Below are 24,486 nucleotides of genomic sequence, written 5' to 3'. Positions count from 1 at the left end.
CCGCACTACTCCTGCTTGTACACATATTTGATTTAAGAAGTTACGAACAGTCCATAAATTTTGTGTACAAAGTAATTTTGTCTCTCTTGGATTTACTATGTGACTCTGCATCAAAAAAAAAAAAAAAAAATGAACAAAAAGTCGCAGGACATGTACTTCTTTTTTTTTTTTTTTTTTGTAGTAAGGGCAGATTCTGAAACAGCAGACTCTATAAGCTTTAAAATTTATTGCCCGTGGGTATATACTAACACACTCTTCCATAATAAGTGATCTGGGGCCCATTGCATACAAGTTACTATTATGGAATTTTCCATCCAGTGGTAACTTCCATGGAATGCTTGATTTTTATTGGCTATTGAGTATTGTTGCCATGGTAGTTACCATTGGATTGCAAAGTCACCACAGTAGTAACTTTTATGCAACAGGCTCCTGTTTTCAGTAATTGTGACTTGTGACTTTCACGTACCCTTCAGATTCGACGAGCTCTAGCGAAACCTCGGTTATCCTACAGCTGGGAGAAGATGCTACCATTTCGTGCCGACTCAACGACACAACAGCAAATGTGCGCTGGAAGAAAGACGGACTTTCGATAGACGATGATGACCGCTACGCCATCGCCACAGAAGACCATTCTCTTTATATTCGTCATGTGACTATTTGGGATGGTGGGCAGTATACGTGCCAGCACTTTGAACCCGACGAGAGCACGGTGTATCAACAACAAACAAACGTGACAATAATAGGTGAAGTTTTCTAAATATTCTGTGTTCACTGTGTTTGATGGCCACGCGATTGCTCTCTTTATTCATATATAATGATATTGCCTATGTTGGGTTGGCGTATTCCTTTAAAAACAGTACCATGGTTAGCTCTTGTCGTCTGACAAGGATTAAATTCTTAACTAACAATCTATTCCAACAATATATTTGACCGTGCATCACAAAACAAACAAAAATCGCAGCCCTTTATTTTGCGTGAGGACCTCAAAAAAGGTGAAATAGGTCAACCAAGTCAATCCTGACTTTTTCATATTTTCTGAAAGAGCTATTCTTCGTTTACATTATTCTTGAGTTTGGTGTCATAAAACGAATCAGGAAGTGTGTTTTAGCGGTTTTTCTATAACGCTTTCTTGTAGAGTAGTGCGAGTAGGTATGTCACAAATTGTCGCTCAGCCACAAATTGTCGGCCCCGGATTGGGGCGACAATTTGTGCAGGAGTTGACGGCACAAATTGTAGCCCCTGCATAATTTGTCGCATGGCGAAAAATTGTGCTGCCTGTGCATTCCCCCCCCCCCCCTTTTTTTTTTACCTCGATGGCGACAATTTATGCAGGCAAAATGAAACGTAGCTGCACAAATTGTCGTCGACAATGCACTATGAATTGTGTGGTTGGGTTGGTTGCTCCAATGTTGTGCATGGGTGCGGTGGGCATGAAAAGTCAGTTATGCGTATGTGTGTGGGGGTGCATGGTATGTATTGTGTGATTTGTAGGTGTGGAAACTGAAAGAGCATTCCTATTAAATATTAATCAAACTGAAAAGCACACAAATCTCCAGCAGCGGGCAGGAGCTTAAGTCTATTGTGGCAATGAAAATGCCTTCATTGTGTTCACGGCGGCGTTGATTTTAAATGATGTGACCCTGCATGACAAAACAAACAAAAAGTCGCCAGCAACAGTTTTTAATGAAGGACAGATTCTGAAAAAAAAAAACAGCCTCTAAGCTTTAAAATTATGCATAACAAATTCAAATGGACTCTCCTAACCTACCTACATATGTAAAAGAAAGCGCACACTCTGGAAAAGTGTAAACCACAAAAAAAAAAAAAAAAAGCCCCTGATGTACAGGGTCTATTTGTCCAGTCAAGCGCTTTATCTTTACCAAACCGTGTATATAGCTGTGCGATGAATGGGACAAAAAACAACAACACACAGAATGTAAACTACTGGAGCAACAACAATGAAGGGATTATCAAATTAAATTGAGATTTAGCATGTACTGTTGACACATTCTGTTCATGATTAATGCAAACTTTGAAAGCAGTAGCGTTATGCTTTCAAAAGTTATCAGATTTGAAAGTGAAGAGTGTGCAAAGGGAGATCAAGAAATGAAAAGGGGCTTCTTAGACATACCTGATCTCACTACTTTACAAAAAAAAAAACAGTTTGTAGAAAAACTGGTGAAAACATGCACTTTCTCATTCATTTTATGATACCAAACCTAAGAATAATGTAGAAGAAGGGTACCTCTTTAATAAAATATGAAAATCTAGATATTGACTTGGCTGAACCTTTTTCACTTTTTTTGGAGCCCTCCCGTGAAATCAAGGGGTGCGACTTTTTGTTTGTTTTGTGATGCACGGTCACAAATAGTATGGGAGTGTCAATTTCAGCGGTGAGGCAGGCTAGGGCAGAGCGAGAGAAAAGGCATACGAGGGAGGTACCCTCCCTAAATGTTATCTAGCTGTCTTCTTTTTTTTTTCATTGCATTCATTTTCTTCCATCAACCTTAATTTCAACGTCAATGTCTTTGTCCAAAAATAAGTTTTCCATGCTTTATGCATGAGCGAATAATTTCAACACGCCGTAAATAGTTATTTTCTCAACTTTCTTAGTTGATTTTAGCACAAACGAACTGCCATATCCACACCCCTATTTTATAATCAAGCACCAACAAATACTCAAACAAATCCTCATAATGCATATAAACCACCTCAACACACATTCTTCAATAATAGTAGGCTGCAATAACACACACACACAGACACACACACGAACGGAGAGTCAGTTATCATGTGCTCGCGCACATACACACCTCCTTGAAACTTTCTTGTGCTTTTTTACATGGATTAGTTGCATGGATTCAGCCATGTAAGTTATGTGTTGGTATTTCAATGACTATGTCAAGAATGATATTACCTCCCCAAAATATGCTTCGAGGGCAGGCGACAATTTGTGCCGTCAGCACTCTACACAATTTGTCACCAGACGGCAAATTGTACAGGGGCGACAATTTTTTTACCTTCAGCTCCATGAACAAATTTTCGCCTGTTTCAGAGGGCGACAATTTGTGCCGGGGCAACAATTTGTGTCGAAATATACGTCTATAGAGGTCCATTTTCATTTCTTTAAAATCCTTTGCACACCCTTCATTTCAACTCTAAAGACTTTTGAATGTGTCGTTCTACCTCCTTGAAAGTTGGCATTTATCGTGGATAGAATGTATTAATTGAGCATGCTTATTAATTGAGCATGCTTAACTTCAAGTCAATCTGATAATCCCTTCATTGTTGTTGCTACTGTGGCTTGTCCCATTCATCGCACAGCCAGCACGGTTTGGAAAGATTTAGCGCTTCAAAAGACCCTTTACTTCAGAGCCTCTTTTATCAGTTCACACTTTTCGTGAGTGTGTGCTTTCTTTCCAACATTTAGATTGGTTAGGAGAGTACATTAATTTGATTTGAGTTGTACATCATTCTAAAGCTTAGAATCTCTCTCTCTCTCTCTCTCTCTCTCAATATCTGCACTCCATATTTGGCAACTTTTTGTTGGTTTTGTGATGCAAGGTCACATATGTGACCGCTACAACAAAATGATCCGAAAATCGGGGGAGGACAATTTTCTGAAAATGGCATGACATTATTTCCTTACTCTTCTACTTTTATTTCATGTATATATTTCATATGTCACAACATAACAACTCATAAACGTACTCGATTGTTGAGATATTGATGATTTTATTAGCGCATGTCGAGTGGTTGAGGAAATCAAGAGTTTCGAGGAAAAACGGCTTCATAGTTTTCCTTCCGACGCTATCATAATCAAGGGGAGGCGAGACAGTTTTTACCGCTTGACATTAGAGGGTATACTCCAGCGACCTCCGCAATTTTCATTCAAGCTTAGCGCCAGTGGTGTACGCACAACCAGTCAGTAATCAGGATGCCACGCACCGACCAGTTAGATCACTCCATCGTTGCTAGGGGCGGAGTCTACCTGCGGTGCTAAATCCAAATCTTCGGATACGTTTCTGTTAATATATTGAAAATCGGAAAACCACGGCAGAGAAAAACGCTGATTTCTTGCCTTTCCCTTGATCATTTAGCTTCGAAATTACGGCAGATGATAGACAAAACATCAACTACAAGATTATGACAAAAACAGTAATCCAATTGTTTTGACCAATTTTGTTGATGTGACTTCAAGTTCGATTTTCTCAGCTCAGGCGTCAGCGTCTTAAGATCCTATTGGTGTAGCGGGTCACATGTGCTTAAAAGTTTTCTGACTTACAGATGCATGTTGATTTGTGTTGATTTATGATACCCTCAACATCACTTTTGCTATGAAGCGAATATCTAGAAACATTCCATTTATTTTAAACTATTTTCTTTCCATTTTTCTTAACCTGTTAGGGACGGACTGATTTTTGCTACAACACGCATTTCCCATAGACACCTGCCCGAGTATACTTGGGACTCGTCCTCAACGGGTTAAGATTACTTGGAAACGACTAAAACAAAATAAAGAAAGATAACTTCCAAACCAATATTCCTGTTGTGACCTCATCTGTCAATCATGTAAACAATGATTAGCTGAACTTGAAACATTTGTTCTAGCATGTAATAAGGCAGTAACTAATTTGTGTCCCTTGTTTGAGAGAAGAGTTATCAAAATACCCGATGTAAACACATTTCGGTTTAATGGTCAGTAAGACATTTTTTTTTTTTTTTTGTTGTTGTTGAAAACCCCACGCCGGATATTCACCGCATTTGGCAGGTAGCATTATTAGGGATAGTGGATTTTCATTTGTTTTGATGACCGCCATACCCCTCAAGTTTTATTGTAAAATTTGTTTAAAAATATCTTTTCTTTTCAACGACAGGTTTAAGAGCTGAGTTAATGCTATGAGTATTACTGTCCATTGATGATTTTAGTTACAAGTTTGTTCGTGGCGGATCCAAGAATCCCCCCCCCCCCCTCCTTGGGGGCCCTCGATGGGTCCTGATTGGGGCCTAAGTTTTACATATTTGTCTTTCTCTAAAACGCATGGTCAGATGTTCACCAAACTTGGCAAGGATCTTTAGATGGCCTATTTTCAAACCATAACACTTTGGCGATATCACCGTACACGGTTCAATTTAAGATGTGACCCCTTATTTTAGCATAACGTATATTTAAAATCGAGTAAAAAAAAATGAAACAACTGTATGGGAAGAAGTGAATAGAAAATTGAATAGAATGTTTTATATTTTAGGTTTGAGTAAAACGTGATAAACGTCATTGTACTTTCTATTCAATTTAGTCTTACTTCCTTGAAATATCATTGTTTTTCTCCTGATATAGCCATGCCTGTTACGCCGTTTCCCACTATTGATGTGTGCAGCAAGAAGACATCAAGAACGTCACAGAAATGTACGCACAAGTCTTCCAAACCTTTAAATCTTACGTGCTCCGTGAGAAGATACTTCCCCGATATATCACTTGTTTTCCTACACGACCAAAGGATTTTGGCAGACTTGACCGTGAAGGAGACCGTAAACGTCGATGGAACGAAGAATAAAAAGATTTCTATATACGCTTTCCCCAGCACTGTCCCTTATAAATGCTTGGCATACGGATTATCTGGAATGGACGGGAAACGACTTGCGGAAGTCATGATTACGGCAGTTAAAGAAAAGCCACCTTACACGACAGGTATATTTACAGATATTAGTGCATGAAAAATTTGAGAAATGGAAGAAAACTACAAATTCGTTATTCTTTCGTCAATATACCCGCCAATATAATTCTATCACAAAGGTGAATTGGGCCCCGTCACGTTTATCAATAGATACAGTAAGTCGGATAAGTTATGAGTTTTAACCTATGTACCTTATCAAGGTATGAATTATCTAGGATTGTGATTCATCAAAATGTCCTGAACTTATCCCATCCATTTGAAGTGTGACCTTTCTTCTTCTTCTTCTTCTTTTTACACACACATTAGTCCGTTTGATAAAGCTCCACGTATCGTTAGTTCTCATAGTCCAGCGGCAATAAATAAGATCGAGAACTTGCAAATTAGACAAAAACAGCAACAGCAACAAGAAACATAGGGCAACATGTATTGCTCAGGAATGACCTCCCTGGGTTTTGAAAGTCTTATTTGGCTGTCACCAACAACATTTCATACAATTTGCTTTGCAAATAACAGTAAACACAGATTTACACGTAATTTGAATGAAAACATATCACTGCTGTGCCTTCTTATAAGTTAGCAGCCTCTAAAATGAGAAGACATTACACTCCTTGGCATTCAGAATGAGAATTCGGTCGCCTTAAGTAGTTAAATTACAAATAATTATTATATATACAGTAGAAGAGGCAATATATTGTTCATCTTAAAGGGGATGGCTAGTAACTGATCAGTGGGAATCAGAATGCTGGGGGATGATTGTTCCGATCCTTGTGGAATTCATTAAGAGTACATTCTATATCTATTGTTGTGCGAAAATTATTTGCTTCAGAACGGTCTCCAGTGGCGGATCCAGAGGGGGGCGCAACCGGCGCACGCCCCCCCCCCCTTATTTTTCGTTAAAAACAAAAGAAATTTAAAAAAAAGAAATAAAAAGAAAAAAAATGAAATGAAACCCGGAAGTGGCACCAGAAATATTAGTCACGCCCCCCCCCCCCCCTTTTTGCAGAATTCCTGGATCCACCCCTGGTCTCATATTCAAGTAATGTGCAGTTTCAGACCCTGTCACTGTACAGGCATGCTAACCTAGAAACATTAAACTGCACATTACTTGAATATAGGACCATTCTGAAGCAAATAATTTTCACACAATAGATATATAATGTACTCTTAAATGAATCCCACAATGATTGGAACAATCACCCCCAGCATTTCCACTGGTTCCCACTGATCAGTTACTAGTCATCCCCTTTAAGCGATTTATTTTTACCCTTTCCTTTTTCGCTGTATGTTTACACTTATTATTCACCATCCAGTCCTTACTGTGATTTTGGGAGTACTTGTCATTATCGCCATTTCGTCATTGATAATCGTGGTGTACATTCGTAGGAAACAAGGAGCCAAAACAAATGACGGTGAGTTCCTTAACCATGTTCATTTATTGTTCTTGTCGTCAAAACATAGGCTGTCCCCAACAACGAAGTCCATGTCACAAAATGGCGTCCTATACAGTATAATTACTGCATGATAAAGCTTTATTTTTGCCTAAATTTACTTTAAATAGGCCTACTTAAAACGGGTTCATCAAGCCCGATTGATGATGTTTTTGGGTTGTTGTTTTTTTTTTTGCATTCTTTAAACACCTTAAATTCTGTAAAATTTTAACGGGAAACTGATATGATGCAATGCTGAATCTGAAACCGCGGTACATTTCGCTTAAACTAGAATTGCAATTTCTTTAAAATACATTCAATCCTTTTTCTAAGCAAACAAAACACAGTTTTTGACAGATATGCCTAATATAATGACAACGTAAGTCTGATTCTGATTCTGATTCTGATTCTATTTTATATATCAAGGTACTGAAGTTAATATGCAGCCTGAACGTCAGCTATTAGCAGGTAAGGTAAAACTGGAGACAGGCAAATGCAACAATTTGTGACATATTATGTCCATAATACTTTAAACGAGGAACCTGTGATAGCTCTTGAATTGGTGTCGTAATTAATCACTGATTCGTTGGCATTTTAGGTGTGAGGGTATGCCCTTGATGGTATAATCACTCGAAGGAGAACTAGAGGGCGTCTACCTCAGATTACTGTACCCATATTATCAAGACGCAAACCTGTGATATTCTCCATATAGACCGACAGACGTATAAAAATAAACATAATATCACAAAATAGATATAGAAAATACTCAAAGATTTGACTGATTTCGTGTTTCAAATCCCAGTCAATAGACCAACTCATATTATTCCAGTCCTAAAATTTGCAAGAAGGACATTATTCGCTGAAACACAGCTCAGAGGTTCTGAAAAAGATTTGTGTTATCGCTTAAAAAAAAATGCACATGGTATTTGTCGAGCCCACCGGAGGTGCGGGGAGACTAAGGGATCGCCTGCGGCGTCTGTCCGTCCGTCGTCCGTCCGTCCTTCCGTCCGTCGTCTGTCCGTAACTCTACAAAAACTTCAATAACTCTTTACTCTGAGCTTCAATTGCAATCAAACTAGAGGGAAGAGGGGTCATACAAAGTTTCACATTTTATCATACATGAAGGTCACCTCAAGGTCAAAGCTCACAGGCAGGGGTCAACGAACTACAAGAGCCCAATGTTAAGTTTTTATGGCGCGTTTCTATTATGGGTCATAACTTTTGATCCATAACTCCATTTGTGACTAAACTTGGATGGTACAATAGATGTCCCTTGGGGAGTGGATGATCACCACAAGGTCAAAGGTCACAAGCAGGGGTCAACGAACTTTTAGGGCCCAATGTTAAGTTTTTATGGCGCGTTTCTATTATGGGTCATAGCTTTTGATCCATAACTCCATTTGTGACTAAACTTGGATGGTAGATGTCCCTTGGGGAGTGGATGATCACCACGAGGTCAAAGGTCACAAGCAGCGGTCAACGAACTTTTAGAGCCCAATGTTGTTTTTATGGTGCGTTGCTATTATGGGTCATAACTTTTGATCAATATCTCCATTTGTGACCAAGCTTGGATGGTAGATGTCCCTTGGGGAGTGGATGACCACCACAAGGTCAAAGGTCACATGCAGGGGTCAACGAACTTTTAGGGCCCAATGTTAAGTTTTTATGGCACGTTTCTATTATGGGTCGTAACTTTTGATCCATAACTCCATTTGTGACTAAACTTAGATGGTAGATGTCCCTTGGGGAGTGGATGATCACCACAAGGTCAAAGGTCACAAGCAGGGGTCAACGAACTTTTAGAGCCCAATGTTAAGTTTTTATGGCGCATTTCTATTATGGGTCATAACTTTTGATCAATATCTCCATTTGTGACCAAGCTTGGATGGTAGATGTCCCTTGGGGAGTGGATGACCACCACAAGGTCAAAAGTCACAAGCAGGGGTCAACGAACTTTTAGAGCCCAATGTTAAGTTTTTATGGCGTGTTTCTGTTATGGGTCATAACTTTTGATCCATAACTCCATTTGCGACTAAACTTGGATGGTAGATGTCCCTTGGGGAGTGGATGATCATCACAAGGTCAAAGGTCACAAGCAGGGGTCAACGAACTTTTAGAGCCCAATGTTAAGTTTTTATGGCGTATTTCTATCATGGGTCATAACTTTTGATCCATAGGTTCATTTGTGACTAATTTTGGATGGTAGATGTCTCTTGGGGAGTGGATGGTCACCACAAGGTCAAAGGTCACAAGCATGGGTCAACGAACTTTTAGAGCCCAATGTTAAGTTTTTATGGCGCATTTCTATTATGGGTCATAACTTTTGATCCATAGGTCCATTTGCGACTAAACTTGGATGGTAGATGTCCCTTGGGGAGTGGATGGTCACCACAATGTCAAACGTCACAGATAGGGGTCAACGAACTTTAAGGGCCCAATGTTAAGTTTTTATGTCACGTTTCATTTTTCCAATAAATTTTTACCCTTTAATATCTCTTTATCTGTTCTATCTTTTTTTTTATCTGTTATATCCCATTCGCGTACAATTTCTTGTACGCGAATGGACACATTATGGCACTTGCCTTGTTTTGATCTATTACGAGATGGCTAGGTAAAAACTTCTCAAATTTTTCAGAGTCCTGTTCCTGATATTTCTATTTCATCACCATGATCGCATTTTGACCGGGGGCTGTTTAGGGGTCCAAGGTGCACTGTATTGACCAAGTATGTATTGTGGATGGAGGGATAATGACGACATGAACGTAAAAACTTAAAAAATGGAATGCATTTTAATTCACACATTTATCGCACATTGAACAATTCTAAGTAGCATGCAGAACACTACAAAACTTAAGCTCAAGTTTTGTTTTGTTTTTTTACTTTGAAAATGCTGTACTAGATATGAAATTATATGCACATTATGTATGTCTAACTATAAGGAAAAATATGCAGAAGCAAGCCAATGGGCCAGCTCTGCGATGGACAGTCTTTAAAGGTGACCTCCGGATGATTTTCAGATTTTTATATTTGAACAACTATAAATCAGTTATACTGAGGACAGAGTTTAAAAAACTATGATAATTGGGACGGAGAATAAGAATATTTTTAAAATTTAGAACAAATTGCAATGAACAAGGATGATGACATGGCAGGGTCACCGTAATGCATGAGTAGGGGCTCAAGGAAGCAAAACAAAAGAAAAAGACATGCATAGATTATACACAGGTGAACTACAAGTAAGTGGTATTGTAATGGAATTACACTGCATTTCTGTAATTTCTGTAATGTGTGAACCTCCCATGTCATCATCCTTGTTCAGTGTAATTTGTTTATGGTTTTTCAAAGTATTGTTTCTCTGCTCAAGAACCACAATTAATTCCACAAATCAATACATGTAGTAGTCAATTTATGTACTACATGACGTGAAATTATGAAAATCATCTGGAATGCCCCTTTAAAGCTATCAAGGTTGGAAAATTTTGAGATTAGGTAAGTAAACGTAGTATACCAGGCCTTTTAAGCTGTTACTGTCCATTGTTGGTATCATTTTCTTTTCTCCCACTGTATACATTTCCCATTGCAATGTCAAGAGATTCGATTTTCGCTAATTTAGATGCTATGCCAGGAGAGCGTGCCGAACTCAGGCAATGAACGACTTTTTGCCAGAATTAAGATGGCTAGTGACCTCTTAAAGGGGATGGCTAGTAACTGATCAGTGGGAATCAGTGGGAATGCTGGGGGATGATTGTTCCAATCCTTGTGTGATTCGTGTATAAGAGTACATCATATATCTATTGTGTGAAAATTAATTGCTTCAGAATGGTCTCATATTCAATTAATGTGCAGTTTAATATTAACGGGCCGTTTACGATCGCCCCGTCACTGTCCAGGCACGCTAACCTGGAAACATAAAACTGCACTTTACTTGAATATGAGACCATTCTGAAGCAAATGATTTTCAAACAACAATAGATATGTAATGTACTCTTAAATGAATCCCACAAGGATTGGAAAAATCATCCCCAAGCATTCCCACTGATTCCCACTGATCAGTTACTAGCCATCCCCTTTAGCGAGCCATACACAGTGTGCGCCTTCGTATTTTGTGTGTGTGCGTGTGTGTGTGTGTATGTGTGTGTGTGTCGTTGTTTTTAAACCATACATATTATCTTTATGTACCTTAGGACAAAAATTCAGTTTCAGTGCACTTCTCCTTTAAGGAGATGATTTATTTATTTTTATTTACCTTTGAATACAAGCTCAACAGTATTATAGGCAGGTAAAAAGTCTAATATTAATTGTCAATAGTCAATATTAATAATGTAATACAATGTTTGTATTATGCATTCGCTTGTCATTATATATGTCAAGATACAGAGGCGAAAAAGCAACCAGAACTCCAGGCTTAAGCAGGTAAGTTTTAACAAAAGACAGTTATTCTTGGTTCATTTCAACGAGTGAGTTATGATAGTGTATGATTTATCGTGTCGCCGTTCAACTGTCAATGATTTAACTTCATTGAAATTGAGGTAATCTACGTGAAATTCTGTGTGCGCCCACAAACAAACTTTCGTCGCGCATTATAAATATTTTTTTCAACCTTATCAATCATTTGGAACAAAAAGAAAAATCAAAATTAATGCAAACATCGTATGACTATAATTTTTATGTGGCTTCTGTGTTGCTGCCAGGGGGTGCCTTTAAATGAGAGAATCAAGACATAAGCACGTGAATTTCAATGATTCCTTGTAAATTGGAATCTGCAGGGCTTTCCTGAGTATTATGTGAAATCCGTATTCAACGAGAGATGCCTACTTTCTCTATACATGGTTAGCCGATGATTTCATATGCAGATTTTATTATTTTTATCATTATAATTATTTTTTATTATTAACACTGATATTATTGTTATTATCATCATCATTATCATTATGAAGGGGGGGGGGGTCTTTGGGCTAATTTGATCATTTTCTTTAAAGCGGTATTAATGTGTAGATTAAAGGTGCGTTCGAGCGCTCTCCTAAAGCGAACTGAACCGTACCGTAACCACGCCAGAGGAGCGCCCGAACGCTCTTAAAGTGTACAGTACCGTACTGTACAGAGCCAAAAGTGGACCACTTCCCGATGTGCTCCAAAAGTGTACCAAAAGCGTACCAAAAATTCGCTGTAAAGCATGCGCGTATCATGCGCATGCGTCACACTGCAAAGACATCATTCTCTTTGTTCGGGCCAGGTGCAAGTAGTGCAAGCGCAAGGTGTATGACATTCTTGCTACAACATGAGTGACCTTTTCTAAAAATAACTTGTGAGGTACGCTTTCTCAACAGAGCGCTCGGACGCTTCAAATCTGGCACAGTTCGGTACGGTACACTTTGGTTCAGTTCGCTTTGGTTCGCTTTAAAGCCCCCTCACACCTGAACGAATGTAGGGGGACGAAGGGGGACGAATGGGAAAAACGCACGAAATGCGCGCGAATTCAACGATTTCAAATAAAATTGCCTTCAAATCATCCGATTATAAACTAAAGTCAAATACGATTAACGAACGGTAAGCGAAGGATAAATATGACATGCGAAGGATAACGATTTTTCGGTTCACTTCTTTGAGTAAATTGCGGCCGAAGGCGAGCGAAGGGTTGATATGGCCCGATTAGACGAACGAACAATGAGCAATGGTTTGATATGGCGTGCGATTGGAAACGAAGAATAGCTCAGGCGTTCTCGTACGTGTGTGTGCGTTCCTCGGGGAGTATAAAAGCGACCAGGTCCGTCCAGATTTCAGTGCGGCGAGAGAAATCATCTACGCAACATTTACATTTAAAGGACGACAAAGATAAGCAGTAAAATCAGCCGGAAGATTCCAGTATTTTTGGCACTGTAAACATTAATGTTTTTTTCGCAAAAATTATGCGAGTACGTGGAAGGTGATAGTCATCACGATGACGAGTTGGGTAGATATGAAGAGAGTTATTTCTTATGAGCATATGTGCAAAAATGTCAGGAAGCTCATCAATTGAAAATGCATAAAAATACCAACATTATAATGAAACAATTTCAGATTGTTGCTTCCACACAAAAGATCATTTGTGTGAAATAAATATCCAATATTATTACAAGAAGAAAAAGGGTATCAAGCAAAAACTGAGATGAATTGCCCCAATTGCTATCATTTTAGCAAAAAGAAATAAATATTGAAACAGTAACAATGGAGGTGAAGTGATAACAAATGTGACGTACCCCTAAATTGACTCGACTGACCCCCTTTCCCCTATTTTATCATACCACCAACATCGTACCAGATAAATTTGTAGTCACTGTCCACTATAGCCAACAGGATTATACTAAAAAAGCCCTTGTAGTTGCAGCATAGCGAGCCGGACAGAGGAGGTTTTCTGATGGCCACATGCTTGCCATCAATAGCAGCCACACAGTGGGGAAAATTCCACCGCTTGTAGAATCCACCAGCAAGTTGTTTCCATTCATCAGGGGTTGAAGGGGCTGTCATGACTTCATCTGCAAACTCGTCACATATGGCCTGACACACTTCTCTGGCCACTACAGATAGGGTGTTTTCAGGCACCCTCCACCCATACTGCATGTCGGAGTTCTTGGTGCCAGACACAAGATGACGGAGAGTAGCTGCCAACTTGAGACTTTCTTCCAGCCGCTCCCTGTACCAGGTGTACTGCCTCCTGATTCTTCCTCTGACCCTCTCCAGAATTTCATCGTAGAGTTCAGGGGGCATGCAGAGAAATTTCTTGAAAGTCGAAGGGTCTTCTCTTCGGAGCTCAACCAACAGCTGGTCGTAGATTCCAAAAGCCCTTCTTCTGGCAGGGTTCAGCCACGTCCTTCTCCAGATACGACGTCGTCTGAAACCTCGTCTCCATCTGAATCGGCCTCTGATGAACTTGTGTAAGTTCAGCTGCTGATGTATAATATCATTCTAAATACTGGACTATGAGGCGGGCTGCATCTTCCATTTTTCTGAAGAAACTTTGAAACTTTCAGGTGGAATATTTTATATATGAGTAGCGTGGTGAGTGGCTGGTCACAGAGAGCAGCTCAACATTCACCATTTTTTTTTTTCGTCAGGTCATTCGCTCGTATTCGTATCACTTCGCAATCCATAGTTTGTCAAAGTATCTCTTAGACTTGCCTTCGTGTATACATCGCCTTTCAAATTTAGTAAAAGCCAATCTTAGTTTCCCTTCGCATAGAAGATGGCAAGCGAAAGTACGTTTGTCATAGTATCTTCGTTTCTATGCGCAAGTCATATTCAGTCATCATGTTGCTTCGTTTAGGGTTTTTTTCGAGATCGGTCCACCCTGGCAAAAGCGCGATGAGGGACTATGCGTGACAGTAGCACACGAACGATAAACGAACGATTACCACAGACTAAATAAGAGATGCAAATGACAGACGATTTTTCAATTCATCGGGAAATTTTAAACATGTTCAAAAATCCCGTACGAATTTGAATAATCGCAACTGTTAGTTCAGAAGGTGTACGAACCCAAACATGATGGTAAATATGACTCTAATACTATCAATTACCATTGAAAACGATTTTTCCAAAATTGCCTTTCGCCAGCCATCGCAAGTCATATTTCAGGCAATTCGCTCAGGTGTGAGGGGACCTTCAGAGCGCTCGAACGCACCTTAAGATGACTACGAAAATATCTTACATTACATTTTATTACATGGCAAATGATTTTGTGGGTGACTGTATGGTGTCGTCACGCAACAGATAAGTATTGTAGGGGGGGGGGGGATCAGCCTCAGAATACAAAGCGAAGTAAACTTATTACAGAGCATTAACGTCTTTTTTGTGTCTGATGTTTACTTCACAGAGGAAACCAAAAGAAAACGTTCCGGAGATGGTGCAAGTCTCGACATATCGCATGGATAGCGGCTGATATTTCGATCTTTGACCGAGGGTGAAGGCAAGACTTGCGATGTTATGAGTTTCTTGATCATGACTTGTACAGGCTTCCCCAAAATGCAGCAACAACAACAACAAAATCCCAGCAAAGAGAGAAAGAAGCAAAGATGTTTCTTCTTTTTGGCATTTATGGGAGGATAAAAAGAGATTTGTCTTGAGACGATCGTTATTAATTTCTTGGACAAAATCTCTTAATGGGAGGTTTTCAGAAGTATAGTGCAAAATCTGGTTCTCCAGTAGTGTCATCATTTTGTTTAAAAGGTTTTAAATTCTGGGAGGATTCGAGGAGAATAATTTGATTTCTTTAAATATTCGCGAATATTTTTCGACATAACTTGCGACGTGGTTCGTGCATAGTTTTAACCGAAGGACAAGTGGTACACAGATAACATTCAAAATAATGAGCTCTGCAATATACAGCACTTGTACATACTTTAAGAAATATATATGTGACCGTGCACCTCAAAACGAACATAAAGTCGCACACACTGATTTTGCGTGAGGACTGAAAATAAGTGAAATGGGTCAACCTAGCCGAACTTGACTTTTCCATATTTTCTGAAAGAGCGGGTCTTCATTTACAATATGCTAAAATTTGGTATCATAAAATGGGCAGGAAAGTGTGTTTTTTTAGCAGTTTATCTCGAACATTTTTGGTAGAATAGTGTGATTAGGTGTGTCTTTAGAATCCCTTTTTCATTTCTGAAAAACCTTGTCCACACTCTTCATTTTCAACTCTAATAACTTTTGAAAGGATAGCGCTACTGCTTTGAAAGTTGGCAATGATTATGGACAGAATGTGTTAATGAGGCATGCTTAATTTCAGTTTGATTTGATAATCTCTTCATTGTTGTTACTCTGGTGGTTTACTTCCTGTTTTTTGTCCCATTCATCGCACAGCCAGCACGGTTTGGTAAAGATTAAGCGCTTGAATAGACACTGTCCTTCAGAGCCTCTTTTCTCAGTTCACACTTTTCCTGGGGTTGTGCTTTCTTTCCAATATTTAGATAGGTTAGGAGAGTCCATTTGACTTGAGTTATACATCATTTTAAAGCTTAAAGTCTGCTCTTTCAGAATATGGTCTTAACTAAAAATTCATGTCTGGCGACTTTTTGTTTGTTTTGAGGTGCAGGGTCACATATAAGTTATATATAGTTATAAGAAACATACATGTAGTATGGTTATTCTTTCAGTATGATATATCTGTGATATTTCAGTTCAGCTCGCTTTTATCTCGGTATTTCATTGTCGATAATAGTGATACACAATATTAACGGACAATTTCATCACCATAATATACGTGTAAATAGAGTAAATGCAGCAATATTAGAAAACATCAGTGAAAGCTTGGGGAAAATCAATATGTTCAAAAGTTATCAATGTTTAAAGTTTCTGCTCGGTCACTACTAGATGAGAAAATTATATTACAGCTTGTCATGTCACATGTGTTTAACAATATAAAGAAAATAAAAATAAACATTTGTTTTTCGTATTTCTCGTAGAGTAAAAGAACACTCGACTTGCCTCTTTCAGAAGGCAGAGGGAGTGAAATCAGTATACGTCAGTAACCAGTCGAGGAAATGTGTACTTTTCTCTTAAAAAATAATTTGTAAAATTGTCTTTATGTTTTCCATATATCGTTCTACACATGTGACATCAAACACACTTTGTATGGAGGCATGTTCGTTACATAAAACTAACATGCATTCGTTATTGTACATATGAGAGAAAGTTGGTGAAAGTGAAAATATGAAGCGATGTTTCGTGTATTCTACAAAACATAACTGTAAGTTAACAGAACACAGCTGGAATACAGTACACTATACTTATTCATAAGCACAGCACCAAAACAATCTCATAAATGTTAGAATAATAATATTGTCAAGAAAACAAACTATCACAGTGTACATTATGAATCTTGCCACTCACATAGTGGACGGAGTTCATACATGGGTCCTGCTGTGAATGACTTGTGCGTTTTGCTGTGATTATTTTGCTCTGGAAAAAAAATACGTAGAAATTAATCATGTCCATCAGTATGATAAGATAAATAATTTTCATTACCGTAATAATAGAACATTAATTATTTGGAGATGCCAGGGGGCAATGGTATAAAAATCAAATACTTATTTAGGGCGTTTACGTATCAGACATATTATATTGAGATACAGGAAACTCTCTTTAAGAACATTACAAGATGCACACTGTATTTGATTGGAAAATAATGAGCTTCAGACACCTGGCCCGTGATGTGCTAATAATTGTTGGTCTATGATTTTGACTATATTTGAAAAAAAAATGGTCCAAGTAAAAATGTTGCACTCACTAAAAAAGTAAAACTTTCACGATTATCTAGCTTGAGGAAAACGTTCTAACGATATTATATTTGTAAATCATGGAACGTTCACGTTTAATAATGAGAAACTTCCACGATTATCTAGCTTGAGGAAGACGTTCAAACGATATTTTGTTTGTATATCATGGAGAGTTCATGTTTAATAATGGGAAGACAGCAGCAGAGTCATGTCGTACCGTAAATAGTTGTTTCATTTGCATTGCATTTATTTTCACTGATATATCTTGTATAATGTTATAAGTTGTTTTGTGAAGCCATTTTTTTTTTCCGGAACAAGCATGAAACGCAGTATCTAAAGACTTGCGATTATTATTATTTTGTATCACTTTCACCATTAATACCATATCTGGTGAGGGGCCCACATTCTACTATCTCTCTCTCTCTCTCTTTAGTGGGTCCCTCCGTTGCTGTTGTTTTTTTTTTGACACAATGCATATTGGCAATTATTATTAGTTCGAAAAAGGAAATTCACACATTGATTCACACATTGATGACAGGGTACTGACAGAGTACTTGGTGTTATTTTAGTTTTTATTTTAAGTTTTTCATGCGCAACATGTATTCATGATTTCGTTGTGTTTGTTCTTTTTCCTAAATCAACGGAACGATATATGTATATAAAATAAATGTTTTGAATGCAAAAACCCTAGCAGTTGAAACATTAATGAGAGTCTGATATACAATAGTGATTACACTGACTTTCTATAGTCATTGACGTTGTAACGTATTTTGTTTTCTTTGTACAGTAACTGAATTTAAACACTTTTTTGTTTTCTTTAAAGGATAAACAGTATTTTCCTTTTGCCATCTCCATAGTAAAGGAAGAAAAATAGTTGAAATCAATTTCCTACTATGGATGTACGAGGTGTATGATGATGAGAATCAAGATGTTGCTGGCTGGATGTACAGGAATCACTTTAGTCTGCACTTAGAAGAAAAATTGAATGATGGGGGGGGGGGGATTCACCTCAATATATCTACAACTTTGATAAGTACTTTCAACCTTTCACTGAAGAGTGGAGTTATATTTTGATGACTGGATGTATCTCTGCGTGAATCTATTTACACCGAGACAGAGAATGGAGAAATGTCTGCTGCATTAGAGACCGATATTCTTTTCCCCTTGTTTTTTTTTTTTTCAGAGAGAAATAAGTTTGAAAGCTTTTCATTTCCTATTTACTCAGTCAAGATCTCGTTACTGTTGAACAGTCAGCGATCTTAGCAAATAATTGAGCTGCTACATGTTTACACAGAGTAATCGAATGATGACTGGTTTGAAGCAAGGAATACTTATGAAACAGTGACAGTTTAAATATATCTTAACTAGGAATGTTTTATTGGTATATCACATGAACTATTATTTCCGACACATCAGTGTGACGGGATTCAAGACGCTGAATATTAATTTTATGTCAGTTTAAACGTTTTTAGTGGACGGAAACAAAAAAAAAAATAAGTTTCAATAAAAAGTTATCTGAACCAAACAAAGTAACAATGAGCATATCTGATGCCACTGCTCACTGGCTATGCTTTTTAAACGTTCTTATCTCAACTACACAACACATGTCTGATCTTTTATTTATTTATTTTTTTTTTTGTAGGGAAATAAATGATCGAGGTTTCTCTATAAAACATTCTTGTTTTCTCTATGTCAGTGATTTACACAAAACTTCGCAAGATTGCAGCCTGTTGTAATTAAACCCATGCAAAAAAAGTCATCTCTTATAGGCATATGCAATTATTCAATTCTGAGATGACATCGTTTTACATTGACCGATTGCATAACAACTGTTAATAAGTTTGATTTTTGTTTCTCCAAATATCTGGACGATTTATACTATGCAGAGCTTGTGCTTTCATAACTGTAAAGGGGAAGTCCGCCCTATAAAATGAGCTTTTTATATACATAAGAACGAGGAAAATGAGCGGAATAGCACATAAAACAACTTTAAAAGTGAAACGTATGCTGAAGGTTTAAAAAAATGAAAAAATAAATAATTATAATAACAATAATAACAATAATTACTATTATCATTATGAATAGATAAAGGCATGTTCAATCAAATGGAAATTGACAAATCCAGTAATGCAGCATGTGAGCTCACCTTCCATTTGCCTTGTGCATTATATTCTCTAGAATCTCGTTTGTTTTGTTTTGTTTTGTTTGTTTTTTTCTATCGATGATGAGATGTACTTTTCATTGCAAGAAAAGTATTAAACAAATTCAAATCAGGAAACTGTAAAGGTTATATTGGCAAAATCATTCCATCGCAGTTTCGCCCATTTTTCTTTATTAATTCCTCTTCAGTTACACGGACATTTTATGAAATGCAAGGAGGTAGGAGCTACTGTACTACAACCGCAAACCAGTGATGTTTTGCTAGCTGAAGGCAAAAAGTTAGTTAGAAACGGTGAAGCAACACATCAGATCATAATTATCCAGCGATGATCAAGACCACCTTGACTCTGTTGTTTTCATGCTTATAACATGGACCTGGGTCCATGCTTAGAATAAGAGAACTGCACATGCAGGCGCCAGATAAAAGTCACGAATACACTCCAGTTTCTATGCGTTACATATGAGCATCACTCATACACATATTGGCATATACCTAAACACTCCTTTGGCTTCCAGTTGAGACTGACCGCGGTCACATTGGGTCATATGCAGACATATACATGTGTTAAAAAAACAAAAACAGAGAATTAATGCATTAGAGTGTATAAAACGTTGTGTCAGTATAGCGTAATGTGAAGAAAAGAAGATTTGGCTGATTTAGTTGTGTATGATTGAGTTTTCATGCGTTTTTCATAAAAGTCATGGGATATTCCACCGACTCATCTCAACTTCAGCTTCAACTTTGCCAACTTTCTTGTGTAGGTCTACATGAATGCATGTGCAAGGGTTTCAGCACTACCTTTTTTTCATTTCTTTTCTTTTTTGTGGGGGTGTGTTCAAGTCAGGATAATTTTCAGCTCATGCAACCCAACTCCAACCCATGCAGAATTTACTGAATGAGAAGAACTCACTGTAAAATACGGTGCCCATTTTAATTAATTCACCCGCATATTATACGCAACACACATTGTTACAAGGCAGGAAAACATCTGACTGCAACAGAAAGAAGTACAAATATCACAAAGTTATACTCAGACAGCTACTGTTTAATGGCATTTTGGTATTATAGGATTCAAAAATTAAAGGTATACATTCAGTTTTGTTTAAGCATCAGTTTTAATTCTGTACTCTTCAGGTCTATTTTGTAACTGTGTTGAACTGGTCAAAGGTTTTCCCCCATTTCAGAGGGTCCACTATAATATTATGTATATGTGACCCTGCACCTCAAAACAAACAAAAAGTCGCCAGACATGAATTTTTAGTTTAGACCATATTCTGAAAGAGCAGACTTTAAAAATAATGTATAACTCAAATCAAATGGACTCTCCTAACCTATCTAAATATTGGAAAGAAAGCACAAACTCAGGAAAAGTGTGAACTGAGAAAAGAGGTTCTGAAGTACCGTGTCTATTCAAGCGCTTAATCTTTACCAAACCGTGCTGGCTGTGCAATGAATGGGACAAAAAACAGGAAGTAAACCACCAGAGTAACAACAATGAATTGATTATCAAATTAAACTGAAATTAAACATGCCTCATTAACACATTCTGTCCATAATTAATGCCAACTTTCAAAGCAGTAGCATTAGTCTTTCAAAAGTTATTAGAGTTGAAAGTGAAGAGTGTGGACAAGGTTTTTCTGAAATGAAAAAGGGATTCTAAAGACACACCTAATCACACTATTCTACCAAAACTGTTCGAGATAAACTTCTAAAAAAACACACTTTCCTGCCTGTTTTATGATACCAAATTTTAGCATTATGTAAAAGAAGACCCGCTCTTTCAGAAAATATAAAAAAGTCAAGTTAGGCTAGGTTGACCCATTTCACTTATTTTCCGTCCTCACGCAAAATCAGTGTGTGCGACTTTATGTTCGTTTTGAGGTGCACGGTCACATATATTATAAAGATCCATTGGTACTATGTTTCTACAAACTAATCACTACTTTCTCATTTTCGCTCGTAGCAAAAGCTGAGGGAGTGAATAAATAAAAAAAAAAAACATGTTGAAATTGTCTTCACAGAAATACAAACACATTCCATGCCCTGAAGAAAAAAAAAATGCAGTACGTTATCATTAGTGTTTCATCATGTGCATATGATTGGCCAATGTATGTTACAATACCAATAATATATGAATTCATAAATCATTGTATATATAATTGTTTTTTCATAAGACGCATGAACTACTCAGGTTTACATTATAATTACAAGATCTCATAAGCAACTACGCCTTTCTGTGGATTACTTTATGTATTGAAACATGATTTGTGCAATTAAAACCTTTGTGTTTGGTTCTACTGAAATGGAAACATTCCTTACTGGCTAACTGCAAATACTGCCACAGCTTATTCAAGCTGTGCGAAATGACTTTGTAATTACAATGTGTCCATCCATCAAGTTTTATCCTCCGAACAGAGCACACAATCATGTTGCTCATGGACAATGACTTTATGGCATTGCATGAAATCATGTGTCTTAAAATCATCTACAACACGTAATGAAATATATAGAGAAATAACAATCATATATATTTATCATACTTTCCTAAAGAGCCTACAGATAATCTGAAATAGGTATATTTGAATTGCATTTTTTTTAAATTATCAACTAAACCATTACCTTTCTTTTTTTCGGCAATTTTTCTTTTTCGGCAGCTTCATGATGTGTTCTTCATTTTGGAGGAGTGTGGTTTTTCGATGTATTCTAATAAATGTAATGCATAGCATCATTTTCTGAACTTCGAAAAGATGTCCTGATTGTTGCGATCCTGCATCACAAAGCCAACAAAAATTTTCCAGACACGGATTTGAAATTAACAGCAGATTTTGAAATAACAAACTATATGCTTTAAAATCACGTATAATTGAATTAAAACCGACTCTCCTCACATATTTACACATTGGAAAGATAGCACGCGCTCTGGAAAAGAGTGAACTGAGAAAAGACGCTCTGAAGCACAGGGTCTATCCAAGCGCTTAATCTGTACCAAACCGCGCTTGCTGTGCGGTGAATTAGAAAAAAAAAAAAACAAATAAAAAAACAAGATGTTAATCACCGGGACAACAAAAATGAAGAGAATATCAGATAAAGCTGAGATGAAGTATTCCTGATTAACATGTTCATTATCAAATGCAAACTTTCAAAGCAGTAGCATCATTCTTTCTAAAGTTATTAGAGTTGAAAGTGAAGAGTGTGTGTGGAGAATTTTTAAAGAAACGGAAAAAAGGACTCACCTAATTACACTATTCTACAAATAAAAGAGGTGCTATAGAAAAACGACTGAAAATACAATTTTGAGTTCCTTTTATGATCCCAAATTTCACCTATATGTGGAAGTCTCGTTCTGTCAGAATAAAAAAACTCATGATTGGCTGGGTTGACAATTTCACCTATTTTCAATCCTCACACAAAATCAGTGCGTGCGATTTTTTTGTTGGTTTTGTGATGCACGGCCACACATATGAAAAACTAAAGATTGTCCGGGTTAATTAATTTCACCTATTTTTAATCCTCAAACAAAGCCAATACTTGCGACTTTTTGTTGGTTTTGTGATGCAAGGTCACTATTATTCTAGCCACATAACTTCATGCAGTAAAATGTATCTCTCGACCATGACGTATGAGAAACAGCAATGCTCACAGCTATTGCTGCTTCTCAGCAACCGATTTTCTCTATACACGATGATCTCGTAATAGGAACATCTATATGTCTCAATATTCTAGTCTTTCTCAGTGAAATCCACAATAGCAACAATATCAACAACAACAACAAGAAAAAAAACACTCAGGACAATTCAAGTGACTGCAGATAGAGATTAGAGGTTTGTAACTATCCACTGCTTAACCGTTTGGTAATGGCTTGATTTGCTACTCCTCGCATTTCCCATAGAAGTTGGTCCGAGCATACTCGGGACTCGTCCTCAACGGGTTAATGACACAAGCTAGAGAAAGAGCCTAACACCGTAACTCGAAGGAATACTACCAGTTCCACTGGGTTAAAAAAAAATAAAGAAAAGACAAATGACAAGACAAGAAATGGAAGAAAATTTCAAATTCAAATTGTCCCCTTTTCAAAACTGATAATACGCTCATATCTTGCTGACAAGAGGATCATTGTTTAAATTGAAAACATACTTCTGTTATGGCTGCAGAGTCGTCATATTTCGATCTAAAATGTACACATTTTCACATACTGTGTAATATAACGCTTCGCAGTGGGAACACAATTTTAGCTATATAAGGACGATATTTAGAAATGTCAATCAAAAAATTTCACCTAAAGTATTACAATATCAGAGCTTATCTAACGTGGTTGTTATGTGACGTTTTACATTGATTTTGATTACATTTTTTTCACATCTATATCGGGCCATGGCAATATCCACATTTTGCTTGCAGCATGTTTTGCTTGCGCCACTATACTATCGCTTGGACACGATTTGATCATCACATACTAGCAGCCTTCTGCATACACACTTCTGAGCGTGAATAAAAACAGGTATACAAAATCATATCATATCACACTTTTGATATCGAAATACTACAAAACAACTCATTATCCTGACAATTTGCGTCAGCCAAACAAGTTTCTTGGTAGAGCTTTAAGATACACAGCGAGTGATGTTTCAAATTGTGGGAGATGAATCCTTAGCCCTTCCGAATAGCTTGATTTAGTTTCAAGAGGTAGAAGGTTTACACTTTATCCTCATCTAACAATGACGCACTTGCATGTGATTTGTTTTTAATCGTTGAGGTGTATGCTGGCATTGCTGCTAGCAAAGAGGGTAATGTGTGGAATTTTTGTAGGCGATAAATCACATGTGTTATGTTCTTTAAAGTTTGGTGAAGTAGTTATCATGCATACTTGATACTTGATGAAATGAAAATAAATCAGATTCTCGTAAATTCACAAATATATGAGTACTTTGTTATGGGTTCAGTGATGAGTTTGGAATGAGGTTATTTCC

At 37.4% G+C, this 24,486-nt stretch overlaps 1 long non-coding RNA gene across 1 annotated transcript; it reads left to right on the top strand.

Annotated features, from left to right (window-relative positions):
• The first annotated feature begins 7,517 nt into the window (after window positions 1-7,517).
• LOC139738335 (uncharacterized) lies at window positions 7,518-15,486 on the top strand. Its single transcript, XR_011711437.1, has 3 exons — window positions 7,518-7,570; window positions 11,474-11,515; window positions 14,952-15,486. It is a non-coding gene; the product is annotated as an uncharacterized lncRNA (long non-coding RNA).
• Window positions 15,487-24,486: the final 9,000 nt, after the last annotated feature.

This window comes from Diadema antillarum, unplaced genomic scaffold (assembly GCF_040938485.1).
Source record: "Diadema antillarum isolate AM-2024a unplaced genomic scaffold, OU_Dant_1.0 seq00000735_RagTag, whole genome shotgun sequence".
In the NCBI taxonomy this organism is placed as follows: Eukaryota; Metazoa; Echinodermata; class Echinoidea; order Diadematoida; family Diadematidae; genus Diadema; species Diadema antillarum.
The sequence above is the reverse complement of the archived record's forward strand: the minus strand, read 5'-3'. Positions and strand labels throughout refer to the sequence as shown.